The 16,558-nt window shown below is 36.1% G+C and overlaps 1 pseudogene; it reads right to left on the bottom strand.

The window, feature by feature from the left end:
- Positions 1 to 5,596: 5,596 nt before the first annotated feature.
- LOC101571173 lies at positions 5,597 to 6,257 on the bottom strand (annotated as a pseudogene).
- Positions 6,258 to 16,558: the final 10,301 nt, after the last annotated feature.

The following is a 16,558-nucleotide window of genomic DNA, read 5'->3' as shown; positions in this document are numbered from 1 at the left end:
AGCCAATTTTTAAAAGGTCAGTACATTGCACTTTCGAAATCTGTACTACAGTTTTGTTTCTAAACAGTTGTTCTGGCACATTTGGTTATTTGTAAGGGTAAACAAAAGAGGTTAACCATCTCTCTCTCTCATGATCATATGCCAGGATATTTCCAAAATGCAGCCTTGAAACTCATTTGAAGAAAAAAAATATCAACCTAAATGTGTAATAGCTAAACCTTTATATGCAGTTGGAATGCTCAGGAGAAATCATTGGTATGTATAACCTGGTGGAGCAAGAACTAGGCTTCTTCTCTGTGAACAGTTGATGGACTGGCTGTGTATCATGCCAAATGTGGCTCTTTTAGTGATCAGAACATAGTTTCCCTATTGTGCTGTAAGCTACTTTAACTATACTATACTAAGACCAATGGAAGAAAATGATGACATCACCATGCCTCATTTGGTATAACAAGAATGAAGCTATTGTATTAGAACATTTTCCTATAATCACTTTGCCTCGACATTTACTTTCAACAAATATCTAGCTTTACCTTGGCATTTATCTAGCAGCAGGGATCTAGTATCTTATAACAGTGTTCCAGTCCAGTGACATTGTCTCTCATATGTATATTTTGAAAAATCTGTGCAGTAATGAGGAGAATATTAAGAAACAAAAATATAAATGAAATATCTAAGTAAATGACATCATTAAGATTCATATCCTACAAGATTAAAAAAAAGTGAAACATGAGACCAACCTTGAAATTTACATTGAGAAATTTACCCAAATAGCTTCTTATTTCAGTCTACTTTTTTTTTTTTTTTGCATTATTCTTTATGTCTTTGTCCCAGCTGGTAACCATGAAAACTGTGCAGATTTTAACAAAAATCCTCAAGTATTTAAGAATGAGATCTTGAGAATGTGTACTGGGTATGTTATAGGAAATGTAAACATATATAATTATTCTAGAGGAAAAGACTAAAAGCTGACTTGTTTCAATGAGCCAATATGTGCTAGTTTAAGGCAGTCAACTAGAAAGACTCTAGCCTTTATAAATGGACTCAGAAACCTAGAGGCTGAAAATATGTGATTGTTGTGTTCTAGTTTTGTTGTGTTTCAATTTTGTATTTAGAAAGGAAAAAAAGCCTCTTTTTCATATTTGATTATGTTCCCATCTTTGATGGCAGTGCATTCCTTTAGCATAAAAAAATTACAAGCACAGTAAACATGATATTTGTATGTCTGAAAAACCATCTAGTTAGAGCAATAGATTCTAAAGAGAGGTGGATTGTAGTTCATATTCTGTTACTGATAGTTGGTTATAATCCTTTTGTACAAGGGGTTGAACTCTTTGAGTTCATTTTCTTCATCTGTAAAATATGGAGATGCCTAGTTTATTTGATACCTAAAGTCTTCCCATGTTATCAATCTTAGAATACATGGAATGCTTCCAAAAGGGGGACTTCCTTGTTGATTTCTGTATGTGAATCAGTGTATTCAGTCAGGTAGCTCTGCTATGGTGATCAGACCAGAGTAGAGTTACTACCAGGGCATCATTTTCTGTTTTGGGATTGAGTTCACTACGACTGTTTCACATAGTCTTGTTTTGCTCTAAAGGGTTATTTCCCATGTTTAGGTGGCCAGGTTGCCTTCTGTTATTTTTTTGTGAATGTGATAGCTAGGTATGTCCCCTCCTGAACTGTTTTAAGTCATTTCCATAAATTAATGTCACTGACTAGATGAGGAATAGAATGAAACTCAGGGTTTTGAAGCCTTCTCATTTGTCATGTAGATGCTTAATCATTGCTGTTAGATGAGATAATCTGCCAAGTTGAAATAACAGCGCAGGTGATATTGATGGGCTATGATATGATTAATATCATTCAATATGTCAGGACATTGTAACATAAAGAAAGGCAAAAGCATGCTTAGGTAAGCCAAACTTTTCACACATATTCCTTTAAGAGGATTATGCTGGGAATCTGGGGCTTCTTTGATTAGATAAGAGCCATACACCTTACGAGGTGACTATGACTCAGCACAGACTTTGGAAGAAATGCTGCTGGAGCCAGTGAAACTAAAATAACTATCAGTTACACATCCTTAAATGGAGATCTCTTTTAACTAAGAATCATTTCTAAAGGGATTTCTGTTTTAGAAGAGTGTGTGTGTGTGTGTGTGTGTGTGTGTGTGTGTGTGTGTGTAGGGAATTGAACCCAGGACCTAAGCTTGCCAGGCAGGCACTTGTGCTACTGAGCTACATCTCTTGCCCTATCCTAGAATGTTTTGTTTAAACAACGATGAATGGAACCAATTAATTTTCATTTCATTTATACAAAATAACATAGTGTTTTTGTATTATAATTCCAGCACATACAATTCCATTGCATTTATGTAACTCAACATATTTATTGAATTGCGTACCTTGAGAGTCTCACAATTTATCTTAGGTGCAGAAATAATAAAAATATACTAATTAGAAATCGAAATTACAGTAGGCCCTGATTATAAAAGAAGACTTAATTTACTCTGAGTTCAAATCCCCTTCTATTTTCTTTGTAATCATCAACAGAGCAATTCTGGAAAATAATTCTGTGGCTAATGACACTGGGAGAAACTTGAGGTGAATCAACTAATAGCTTCATTAGCTCGAATCACCGACAAAAGCCACATTCAGATCCTGTGGCTTTCAGTTCTTTACTAACTGTAAAACCAGTCACTTACCCACAAACCTCCAAACCCTTTTAAATATGATTTGGCTTGTTATTTTAGATAATTCATTAATAATAGTAAAATACGGAATTATGTCTTTGAGCAGTGTTAAGTTCAAAGAAAGAAAGTAGCTGTTAAGCTCACCCACTAGCTGCTCTGCAGAGTGGTGCATCATGGGGCATCTCAGGCTGACAAGAAAGCAGCACAGGCAGCTCCTGTGAAACAGGTCAGCTCTGTTTGGCTCAGCTGGAAAATATTGATTATAAGCTTCTAGTGGTTTTCCAAAATTTAGAAGATAGAAAACATATAAATTCCAGAAATATATAAATTCTAGAACTTGCTGTTAGGAGGTGGGAGCTGGCTGGAGGTAGGTCACTGGGGCGTGACCTGTAAGATTGTGACTTCCTTCTTAGCTCCTTATTTGTTTCTCTGCTTCCTGGCTTCCATGACTGGAGTGGCATTCCTCTATCCTAGGCCCTGCCTGCCTGCCAACCAAGCACTGACCTTTTGAAAGGTTGGCCAATATGAGCTTTCCATCCTTTAAGTTGCAGTTGTTGGGTATTTTGTCCCAGTGAGAGTAAAGTGGCTAAGACATAGTGTGTAAGTTGATAATAGGCATAGACAACTGTGGAAGGATGAGTTGGATCTAATAATGCATAAATCAATGAGTATAACTGTGTATCACAGAAACCTTATTTACAAAAAAACATGATAGTCACCTCCTCCTGGTTCCTTCGGAGACTTGACATATTAGGCAGTGGGAAATAAAATAATTTGGAATACATTGCTAAATATCTTAAATATTATATTAAAATATTTTAAATCAATGATATTTTAAGTTAGCATTGCTTTGAGTAATAGGATAAAAAATCATACTAATGAAGAATTAGTAATCATACTAATCTGTAAGATATTATAGTATATATACTTTCTATATACAAAATTTAAGGTGATTTTTTTGAGTTATCAGCTTTCCAAGTATCTTTTCTATCATACATCATATGGTGCATACTATGGATAGACACGAACAAGGCCTTTGTCATACTTCTATAGAGCTCATAGCTTAAAGGGCATTAAATTATATAAACAAATAATTATGGCATTAAATGGCATATAGCAAATTGCGCAAATTGGAACTGTACTAATGTTAAGGAATGATTCTATTTAAAGAGGTCAGATAATACATCAGAATATACTCTTTAGGATAGGTATTTGAGAACATGCCTATCTATGTCTCCATATAACAAGAGAAGTACTTTGGGTAGTGCACATGGCAAGGTATCACAGTAGATTAAACATGGGTACTAATTCAGTATGTCAGTCTGAATTTAATGTAAAAATCTTAAAGTGAGCATAAAGTTGTTAACTAGATAACTGAATACAGCAATAAGGGAGTAACATTACACAGGCAATAATTGTAGGAATCAGGGCTAGGAATATAACAGGAAGATACTGTAATTGCTAAAGTGTAAATCAATGTAAAAAAAAAAAAATGAGTGGGACTGGTACCCATAAACCTGAGGAGAAGGATGCATGACCAGAACTGGTATCACTGGGGGGCGCTATTAGGCCCATTTTATGCATGATAGAAAAATTGCAAAATGAATACAGATACTTACATGCGAAGAAACTAGAATTTGTGGTACAAAGAATCATTGCAAGGCTTGATGCTCACAGAAACAGGAAGTAGACAGGAAGTAAACATAAAATATACAGGAAACAAACAGAAAAGACTGCTTGTTTTCTGCTTTATTTCATCTTGATACATCTATTGTTATCTCCTGTGCGCTGGGTTTATATTTTTATTTTTATTTTTTTAGAAAACAATACTGTAGCAAAGATTTATTAGTGTGTACAAGTTAGCTTTGAGAATCTAATGATTAGCTGTTAGAGTAAATTATCAACATTCTCATTGCAACAGTATTTTCCCACACATGTTAGAATCTGGAAGGAATATGCCTTTCTCACATTGCCATTTAGTGTTTTGTCCCCCTCAAAACACAGAAATAGATTTCCGAATATCAACGAGCCATTTATGAAAGCCATGAGATACAGACATTCATAAACATTACACAAGTGACAATGAAGATAACTGGACAAACACAACCAACATTTACAAAAAAAGTTGGTTGTTGAAGTAGTTAAGTGCTAAAATAGTTTTAATCAATACTATTCATGTCCGGAAAGCAAATTGAGGAAAAATTTTATTGCCATTCTCCCAAACACCATGTATGTAACTAAAAACACTGTGCAAAGAAACATGAATTCAATGTACTTATCACAGGATTGAAACTGCAAAAAGCAACCCACTCAATGAGATAAGCTAAAAAGTAATATCAGATTTCTTTAATATACCAACAGTATTTTGGAAGCATCATCCGAACAAATAGAAATTTATTTATGGAATGGCCTGAGTTATGGTCGGTACTGAGATTATGCTTAGTATTAAAAGAGAATGTCAGACATTCTAGGAAAGATGTGAAGTCACGCTCTACCTACTCCTCAAAGGAAATCTTGACAGGTTTGGTGGTATCTGTTTACCTCCCAGTGGTTCTAAGAGTTCTACATACCAAGTAATTCAGTAATTAATAGAAGTTAAGCAAAAGAGACCAAAAGCAGACTTTGTAGTAACATGTTCTAGAGAATGGTGTTTTAAAAAAATTACATGATAAATGTGAATCATAAAATCAAATGTACTCATAAAAGCACACTTATTTTATGTTACATAAAAAAAAACTTGTAGACTACAAACTTTGCATGCTTACCATGACATTTTACCTGGGAAAGCCAATGAGTGGCATTTCTTGCAAATATTTACGGCCATGATAAAAAATAATTATGTGCAAACTGCAAGGTCCCTAAAAGAGCAGTTAGAGTTGTTTTATACACAGAAAGATGTCACTATCTCACCAAACGCGCAAGAGATAGAACTTCCCAGAGTTCATAACACAGAACAGCAACCACCACAGGCTCCTCCTCCGCGGATTTCTTCCATGTGTGACAGTTGGATTCCTTAATTGTGATTCTCACTTTCCCACAGTCCAGGTGTCTGAATGATCTTTTCAACAAGTTCCTCAAAGGCACATTGTACACCATCACAAGTTTTTGCACTTGCCTCAATAAATAACATGAAATGCTTTCATGCACATTTCAGGCCTTCATTTCTATCAACTTCATGATTTTCCTTATGAATTTTATTTCCAACTAACATATTTACTATGGCATTTTTTGTACAGTATGTTTCCAATTCATTTAACCAATTATCCAGCTTAACAAAAGTGTCTCTCCTTGTGACATCATAAACTAATATAACACCCTGTGCAACTCTATAGAAGCTGGGAGTTAATATTCGTAATCTCTCTTAACCAGCAGTATCCCATATTGCAAGTTTAGCCTTATTTCCATCCACAGAAATTGTTTTCACCTTGAAATCAACACCTATCTTTACTGCAAGTTCTGGATCAAAAGTATCATCTGTGAACCTCAAAAGCAGGCTGGATTTGCCCACTCGACTCTCGTCGATGATAAGGATCTTCAGAGTAGTCAGCACGTCCTCGTCCATCCTGACCCTGTGCCGCACCGAGCCCAGCTGGCCTCCTCAAGCGTCTCAGCCCTTCCCCCGGGGAACAGCCCGCACAAGCACATGCACGCTGGGTTTAGAAGTGAGATGCAGCACATCGATAGGATATGTTCAGTCCCGAACTCAGCTTCGTGAAACCGAAAATACCGAAGGGCGTGCTTGGAACTGAAAGATAAATTCTTGCTCACTGGAATCGTCAACATAGGTAACGTACATTGCATGCATGGGAAAATGAGGAAGTGTGCTAATCAGCTTTTGGTTCCTGTAATAAAATACTTGAGCAGATCAACTTCGAAAGAGGAAAAGGATATGTTGGCCCGCAGCTTTGGGGCTCCATTCCATTATCAGTTGGCCTGTGTGGAGAAAGTGCATCACAGAGAGATGATTCCTTATCACACTGTGGTCAGAAAGTGAAAGCGAAAAGGAGAGAGTTTGGGGTTCCAATACCCCCTTCAAAGGCACAGCTCCAGCCCCAATTTCTTCCTTCTTGGTCCCACTTCATACAGGTCCAACCACCTCAAAGAGTGCTGCTGCCTAGTAACTAGGCCTTTAATATATGGGTCTCCGTGGAACAAATATCAAACCCATAGCAGGCAGGATGTATGATCTACTCCCAGGTAATGGTCTGGGCTTTGTCCCATGGGCAATGGGAAACCACCCAATAGTGGATGGGAGAATTAATATGTAACACCATTTCTGGTTTTATTACACAGTAGACTCACAGTCTTGGCACATGCCTGCCTAGTGCTTCTGTTTCCAGAATGATTTGGTAAAACTAGCAAGTATTTTGTATGTCTTTACACAGGGATGGACTAATGCACAATGCCAGAGCTTGCCATACTCATAGGCTTGGAGCTGTTCTTTACTATAGTATTACATTTGTTTTCACTGACAGGAGACCCACTGCTGAGCCACTGATCTATCTGCAGGAAGTTTCTTCCCATTTCAGCACTTGTAATTCTGCTTCTAAATTGAATCTATTTTTTTTTTTTTAGCTGAAGAGCAGTTGAGCTTATCATTATCTATGCATAGTTCTCAATGATCAGGTTGGGCTGTGCTTTTTCAAAAGCAGACAGATGAATTACAAGAACAGAGGGCCAGGGAAGTGAGCGGGCCACACAGGGGACTGAGCAGAGACGAGCTGCCAGTGTGGGTCAGGGGTACCCACAGTCTTTCATCTTCCCTTATCTTCTGTAGGAAGGAGATGCTGAACTAAGGAAGACTGCAAAGAGACTTAGAAGACTAAAAATTGAGAGAGACTTGAAGGAGAACTTTTCTACGTAATTCAATAGATAGGGATAAATCCTACTCACACTTATTAACTTGGCTTTTTAATACCTTACAGATTCTGTATGACTTTAATGGGTACATTTAAATATGATCGGCTAGGAAAGGATTGAATCTAATAAGCAAATTCAAAAATCTTCACATAGAGATTGTGATGGTCTTTGTTAGTCTCAAAAGTTTTACCTGTTCTTTTCTATGGATAACCTTCTAAAAATAATTATTAATACTTTCAAATAATTATAAAAGAACTAAAGGATTCTAAAGGATAAAGATTTTTTCCGTATTGAGTATTTTTCTATGCTCAGTGTGTCATCATTTAATGGACTTGATATTAATAAATTATTGCAATAGAATCTATTAACAGTGGATTCCTATGTGACAAGAGCAAATTTTCATTGAAAGCGAGAACATATATTATGATCAGAGACAGGGTACTTGAATTGAAGATCACTCTATTAAAATAAAAAATAATGGAGATGATATTTGAAAAGAAAAACATGTCAAGTAGAGGCATGATATAAAGTATAGGTTAATTCAAAAAAATTTCCCATTAACTTTTCATCTTTCTAGGGATTTAATATTTCAATAGTTAGTTCTACAATATGTGCTGGATAGGTAATACAGTTTGGGAAGGCAATATGTAATTTGCCTCGCTTTAGCTTAAAGCCAAAATAAACAAATTCATAGCAAAACCCACAAAGCCTAATTAATGAAGTACAATATTAAGCTACAGTATGTAGGAAGGTATTAGAGCCATTATTATGCTCCAAAATCAAGCAAGAAAATCAGAAGCAGCGTAACTAGAGGCCAGGAGACATTTGATCAATTGGCATTACCTTGAGAAGCAATGTTTGAGGCTGATGGGAAAATAAGGTAGGCACTTTCATGGAACTTCAGGCTACTTTGAGTGGCACAGGAAGACACATGTTACTTCATTGTCTTGCATATGCATGAGGACTTGAGAAATGTTTCAGTGCAAACATTCTCCTTCCCGAGGCCATTTCCTTTGTCCCACTGTGGGGCAGTGTGCCTGAGGCTGATGGACAGCCACTGTCAGTCATCCAGCTAAGACAACAATCATCTGAGATGATTGCAGGGTACCATAAATAATGAAAACATGGTCCCCCTGTTCAAACATAAGAATTTCAAATTCATAGACCATTAAGCCAAGTGTGAAGTCTTTCTAACCTTGGGGTCCTATGCAACCTTTGGATCACATGTCCATAAAACTGGCCCAAATGATGGTATAGTTAGAATGTGCACTCTCATTTGATTTATTTGCTCATTTTTATAAAGATTTATTAAACATTTGATGTTGCAATCTGTGTTAGGGATGCAGCATGGAGCAAAATAGAGCAGTTTTGGGCTCTCAGAATCATTTCATATATGTGCTTGGGAGACTCTAATAAAAGGGATAGTCTTTTTCTAAACCCATCAACATTAAAGTCATATTGAAGAAATGTCAAGATTACTACAGGAAATATGAGACCTAATATCTATGGATACATACATGCATATATGGACATATATGTGAACATTTATTATCTGCTTCAGCAGTACTCCTCTTTGTCTCACCCATAGCGCCTAGAAGAAAAATAAAATTCTCAAATCATACCTTGTTCCTTGGAGTTATCTCTGTTTATTTAGTCTATTTATATACAATTACATGTTCTTTTGGTCATCACAAATCCATTTTACAAAGAGCATGACAAATATATCACATTCATTTGGGCTTTTGTTTCTAGGTTCCTAATAGTTGTTTAGCCATGAGGAGTTTTCTGAGCCATTGCTTGATGTCTTCTATGGGGATGGTTACTGTGTGAGCCACTCAGCTAGTGAAATATCTCTTAAAACATCAAGTTCAGGTAACAAGATGCAATTCTAAATGGGATAACATTAGGAGGCACAGTACTCTATCACTGAGCAGTGATCCTGGGTCAGGGTCAGCCATAACTACTGTCACTTATATTCAAATATTCAGTCTTCAATTCAGTTTGATAGTTCTTACTAAAGATCAGAGACAAAAATAAGTTTCTTTTTTGTAATCTATTTTTTCCATTAATTTTATTGAGAAACAAATAGCAATGAGACAGTTTCAAACCAAATTGGTAGAACAGTTTCAATAATTAACACATTGTATACATTCTTCCTAGTGGTTAATTGCTGTACAAGATGCAGACATGATATCCAATTTACAAACACCATTAGAACAAATCCCTCCATTCATTAAGAGAATGTAACTATATATCTATTCTAACCATTTTGAATACACAGATACAAAATGGACATTTATCTGTATCCCTTTTTTTGTTTAGTTCCATCATTTGAATATTATAGGTGTGTTCACTCAGCAAAATATTCTAAAAGAGTCCAGTAGTCCATAGTAGTATTGGGGCTTCTGCTTCACTGGCAATGTAAAGTATCACAACTAACAGCTGCCAAAGGCACACATGGAAGTGCCAAGTAGAACATCATCTGAATTAGCATCCTTGGGAAAGTCTTCACGAACAAGGTGCCCCTGATACTGAATGATGTTTCAATCTTCATGCTTCTTTGTCTCTTCTCCATCCCATTCAATGCATGGCCCTGAAACAACATTTGTAACAGAAGATTCCAGGTATTTTACCATGACCTCAGTGGTTTGAGGTAAATACATGTATTGGATCCTCCAGGGTCCATCAGATTGTTTCTCTTGTGTGTTTAAAATCTACACTCAATTTAATTAGCCTTTGTGCTCCAGAAAGTAATGTCAACAAAATTTAGGGATTTCTAATTTGCTTTTGTTCATTTGGAAGTACTAGAGTAAGGACAGAGAAGAGAGGGTGAGGAAGTCTTGACAAGATAGAAATAAGGAAGGAAGAAAAAGCAAGATACACACACACACACACACATTCATGCACACAAAGGAAAGCATAAAGAGACACACAAACTCTCATGAAAGGTACAGTAATTGTACCTTTTACTGATACAGATGCTATGTGGTTCCATTATAAACTGTCCACTCATTGAACAGCACAAGATTCTAGCCCGGAACCGAGGAGCTATATCCATATCCTCAGCATCCCACATCCCTTTATCCCTATTTACAATCCTTTCAATTCATTTTGCATTGATGATGTGGCTTTTTTCTTCTTTCCATAATTTTCTTTTCCTAGATAAACCTGCACAGCTGGTATTTATTTGGGTTTCTTTTTATAGCTTGAAAAATATTTAGGCATGTTTACCACAAGTGGGAATCTGGAGGCAGTTTATGTAGACGTATATATTGGCACATTTCTTTCTTGAACCTGTTTATAATAAACACATTGCTTTAATTTTTAAAATGTCGGCTGATTAACACACTACAACTGTTTAAAATAACTCATTCTTCCCCGTCAGACTCTTCTTTTTTTTTTCCACTTCCAAGTGCCTGATAACCAATGCTGTCTTTTTGGAAATAACATTAGGAAAATGTACTTAAGAAATAAAATGCTGAGTGTCTATGCAAAGTCTTTATTTCTGTGGAAATAACAAGTGAAATTTAATTCCCTTATCAGACATTAAGAGCTTCAAATGATTGTATTAACTTGACAAATGCAAGAGTGGATGCTTCTGATCAGAGCAGAAAATCATCTGGATTTTTTGTCCATAATCAGGAGGGTTCTGCTCTGTGTTTGACTGCAGTTCATTTGGGAAGGGAGTTCCACTCAGAGCCCTTCATTGCAGGGCATGTGAAGAAGCACATGCCTTACTCCTTATCTAGAGGAATGTTGCTAGCATAGCTGCCTGTAAGACTAGAAAGACAAATTGATCGAAAGATCTCAGGACATTGGTGTGCAAAACCAGCATAGACCTTACTTTTGGCATTGCCATGTGCCAAAAGGGGTGGATTCATATTTACTCTGTTCTTGGTAAGAGTCTTGCTTGATATGCATTGTTGGAAGTAGTCCACTCTGGGATATGAGTCTGCTTTATACTAAGCATACTGGCAATCAGAGAAGCAAACATTGATGAAAGAGCAGGCAGACAACTACCTACCCAGGAAATGCATATTTGGCTAAGAGAAAACCCTGGAAATCAAGATGTTCCATTTTGAGATAACTTGAAATTACAGACTATTGGCAAAGACACCAAAGTCACACGAACAAGATCAGCATAGGGAATGAAAAGATAATGCGAGTACACCAAAGAGACAATGAGGACAGAAGTGTTAGACATGATGTCAGTGTGCAGTTTCACAGCTCTCATGGGAATTCTTGTGCCTAAACCCAAGCAGCTCTCTGTAGTCATTGTTTCTCTTACATTGTAATTTTTGGCTTTCAAGAGTTGAAAATGCTCTTTGGATAACCTTGAACACAGTACATACTTGAGATATATTTCTTTCTTCTACTTTCTATTTTTTAATCTAACTTTTCTTCTTTTTAATAATCAGAAGCAGTATATTTTGGAATAAAAACAAGTTTCTTAATTGTATATCTCTTTTCAGAAGATATAATTTTTTTAAAACTTCTGGTAATTTTTTTGCCCCTCTCTTCTCTGTCTTTCTCTAGCTCTTTTGCTGTCTTTCTGTCTCTCTGTCTGTCTCCTCTCATTTCTTCCTCTCCTCTGCCTTTCTCTTCCTTCCTCCATCAAGGCTGATGGTTTATCATACTCAGAAAGAATCAGAAATACAAGCAACACCACAGTTTATGAAGTCATGTGTGAAGAAGCAAAGGAGAGCCCCAGTGGTTAGAGGAAGCTTAGCCATATCACTTTTCCATGTGCCTGCAAGTACTGTAAAGAAGAACTACTAAAACTTGAGGAGAAATTACTCATTCTCATGTGGCAACTTCATCATTTCCTATCTCGCTGAATTGTGTGTGTTCACCTTCTGCGCCTATTCTCATCCCCACCTGTGTGTCCTTTTAACTTCTATTAAGTTATAAACCCTCAAATCTCCCCTCCCACCACCAACACATACTCTCATAGCACAGAATCCTGGTAGTCCAAGAACACAATTCGTGCACTAAGAAAAAAATGTCACAGAACTCTTCTGCTACAATGCTGTACTATAACATCATGTAACTCAGTTGTGCCCCAAATTTTCTGATCAAGGAGATTATGGAGTCCCAGAGGAATGTGATTGATGATGTATAGTGTGCCTAAGGAGAGTCATATGGAAGGAGGACATTCTCTCAGTCTTTTACAGAAAGCGAATTAGTCAAGCAATGGCGGTGACTCATGCACATGACTGACACTGACAAAGGATCTACAAAGTGCAGTACAGGATTACAGGATAATTCCTGAGGGGACTTGACTGACCTTATCAGATATAAAAGTTACAATTCTTGTTATATATGTCTTTCTTTATCTCAATCTTAACCATTCAGCAGAAAAGTATAAAAGCTAGGTATACAAAGTAAAGCCATATTAATATGCCGAGCTATAAAAGACTCTAGTCAACAACTTCTTGGAATAACCCACTGCTATTGTGGACTGCTGGGTTGTGTTGGATTGTTTTGCTGAATTCAAGCACCTATAGTATTTAGCTGTCAATAGAATACCCATCTCTGACAGGACTAAACAAAAAAAGGGGATACAAAGGAAGAACCATTTTGTATTTGTATATACAGAATAGTTGGGATAGATATACAGCTACTTTCACTTAGTTCAAAGAGAAGAAAGATTTGTAGTAATAGTGTTTGGACAGGATATCCTGTCTGCATCTTGTAGTATGGATAACCACTAAGAAGATAACAATGTACAATGTATTAATTATTGAAAATGTTCTATTAATTAGCTTTGAAATTGTGTCATTGATATTTGTTTCTCAATAGAAAAGAACATATCCCATATATGAAACAAAGCAAAAAACAAAGCAAAACAAAAAAGGGCAGTGTAATATTCTTACAGATAAAAACTCACAAGTAAAATGATACCCTAGCAAAGACTAGATGAAAATTGTGACTATACAATGGACATAAATTAAGAAAATTCTTACACTAAAATTGTAAAGAAGCAAAAGATAGCAGAGAGTGAACTTCTAGCTATCAGAAACATTGGAAATAAATCAACTTCATGATAATTATGAGAAAATGCCAATTAAAAATTTAAATTAAGTTACAAGAAATAAAACAAAATTTATTTAAATGGATCTCAAGAACCAGATATCACACAAATTAATCATTTAAACTCATGAAAATTAAAAACCACTGTTTAGCAAAACAAAACAAAGCAAAAAAAAAAAAAAAAAAACACCGTAGGTAAAAACAAATGTCAAGTGATGAACTCAGAAAAAAAAATGCTAACAATTTATACAACAGCCAAAGAGATATCATTCTCAATATTTAAAGAGATCATAAATATAAAATGAAAAAGATCAGCTACCCAGTAAAATCTGGGTAAAAATTATGTAAAGAAAGCTCACTTAAAAAGGTAATATACTAAAAAATAGATAGACAGACAGACACACAAACAGACACACACAGAGACAGACGGATATAACCTCATTCATAGTAAGAAAATATACTTTAAAAACACCTATCCTGTCCTGGAACTTATTTGTATTGAGTTTGTGAAACCAACATTTTGTCAGGATATTTCACTGGTAAGGCTCCAAGCAAAGGGCACTTTCATGCACTGCTGGTGGGAGTGTCCTAGAGAAGGCAACCTTTTGGCATGTTTTACAAAATGACAAATGTTTTTAGCACCTGACCCAGTGAAGGACACTTTCTGGCAAATTTAGCAAAATAGCAAATAAATTTAGCATGTGGCCCAGCAATTCTTATCCTGAGATTGTACCCTATGGATAACTAACACACAAGAAAATAATGTATACACAATGTACATTGCTATACAATAGTATAATTGCGTATATGATTGGTTGTAATTGCCCATGCTTGGAAACTGACATTTAACAGAATGTAGCCAGTTGAATATGGTACTCTACCTGAATAAAACACAAATGTTTGGTTATTTCTACAGATTATAGGACTAAAAATTTAGATATAAAAAACAAAAGTAATAATAATGATCTTTACTGTGTCTTCTATCATTATTGTGATAATTTGTTTCATTATGGTGTGCTTAGATTTTTACTTGAGCGTGCTGAGATTTGGAGTTTTTTTCCCACTGATATCATGGGGAAAGAAGAGTTCAGGAAGGTTTTCTTCTTAATACATAAAACTTCAAAAATTAAACTAAAATGCAAATTATATCACATGAAATATCTGAAGAGCAATTAAAACATAGATTAATATTAATCTGGTGGTGTTCCAAGCTATATTTAAAAATTAAAGCATTCACAAAATGGAATGCCACTGTAGAGAAAAGAAAAGGTTAATATTTTCTAAAAATCATCTCAAAAAACTGGAGACATTTTTGAATAATTAAAAAAAATGCTACTGGCTAAAATGACTACAAGTTGACAGACAAAATCAGCATCCCAAAAACAGATCCAACATATTAAAATTTCACTCTTTTTCTCCTGCAGTAACTGACATTCTCATTCCTAGGCTTCTCTAACCGGCCTTATAATGACCATTGTGAGGACGCATGGAGCAGAACTGCAAGCAATTATTCAGTTCCCCACAACTCGCAACCAATTTTGTTCCCACTTATGATTTAGATCAAGATTGTCCCCAAAGCTTCATGCTCTCAAAATCAAGGGATTTTGGACTGTTCTTGGATAATATGTTCATAGCTCAATGTGTTTTTAGGATGTTTGGTCTGAGCAGAAAAGGTAGATAACTGGGAGTGTGGTATGGAAGGTCCGACTCCTTTCCTGAAGCTTCTCTTCTCTCTCTGCTTCCTTATCACCAGAATGTGAGCAGCTTTCCTTGGTTTGTAGCTGTGAGTCAAACACAAACTTCTCTTCCACTATGGTGTATCTGTTAAGCATTCATTTCAGCAAGAAAAGAACTAAGACAACTACCACATCTCAAGAAGCCGTTCTCTTCTCTTAGAACTATACTTTAGAGATTCACCTATTCCTGTTTAGGACAATGAAGGCTATAGTTTTATATCTTTCTTTTTTATTTTAAAGAGAAAAGAAAGATAAGCATAACACAAACAGCCCATCATGCCAGTTGTGCTCTAAGTTCACCACCACTGTTCTAGAACCAAAAATGCAGTGTCCTAAGGAGACCTATGCTGGACTTGTATTAGTAGCTTTCCTGTCACTAGGAAAAATATCACCGTAAAGGAGGAGAAATTTATTTTGCTCATGGTTTCATAATTGCCTTTCTCTAAGACACAAGTGACATATTAGAAGAGCTTGGTGGAAGAATAGAGAAGGGAGGATCCAGGAAAGGAGACAAAACTTTCCATGCCACACTCAGAAACTTGCCTTTTCTAACCAGTCCAAACTCCTCTGACACACATTCATCTATTAACACCCATGGCATCTGTGACATCTAGGGAAGAGAGATGGAAAGGAAGGATACCTACTTCCAGGTCATAGCCCCATGGCACATGGCATCTAACTACTCACTAACTCCTAGCAACATATTCAGCTGTAAAGTTCTCAATGGATCAGACCACTGATAACTATAATGCCCTGTGACCAGCCATCACTGAAAAGTCCCTTGTCTGAACCAACAAAACTTTTATGGTACATTCATATCTAAGCCATGACATTAGGCCCTTGGCTCTCAAAAGACTCATGCCCATGTCATTATGCAAAATGCATTTAGTCCACCCTAAAAACTGCCAAAACTTGATAGTTTGATCATTGCTGAAAAGTTGAAGTGCAAAGTCTACTCTGAGACTCAAGGCAAGTTCTGGGCTATGAGGCCTTACACAGATTTTTTTTTTAAGTTAAATTCTTCCAACATATAAAAGTACAGAGTAAATATTCCCATCCCATATGGAAGTAGTACAGAAACACAAAAGAATCCTATGAAAGCAAGCCTGAAAACTAGTAGGGTAAACATTAAATCCAATAGCTCTATGTATAGCACCTAGGATATGTTGTAGTGAGATAGAAAGTCTCCTGTTGTACAGTCCTGTTCCTCAACATGGTCTTTCTCTGGCTAACT

The sequence above is a fragment of the Octodon degus genome, unplaced genomic scaffold (genome assembly GCF_000260255.1).
Source record: "Octodon degus isolate 3935 unplaced genomic scaffold, OctDeg1.0 scaffold00217, whole genome shotgun sequence".
In the NCBI taxonomy this organism is placed as follows: Eukaryota; Metazoa; Chordata; class Mammalia; order Rodentia; family Octodontidae; genus Octodon; species Octodon degus.
The sequence above is the reverse complement of the archived record's forward strand: the minus strand, read 5'-3'. Positions and strand labels throughout refer to the sequence as shown.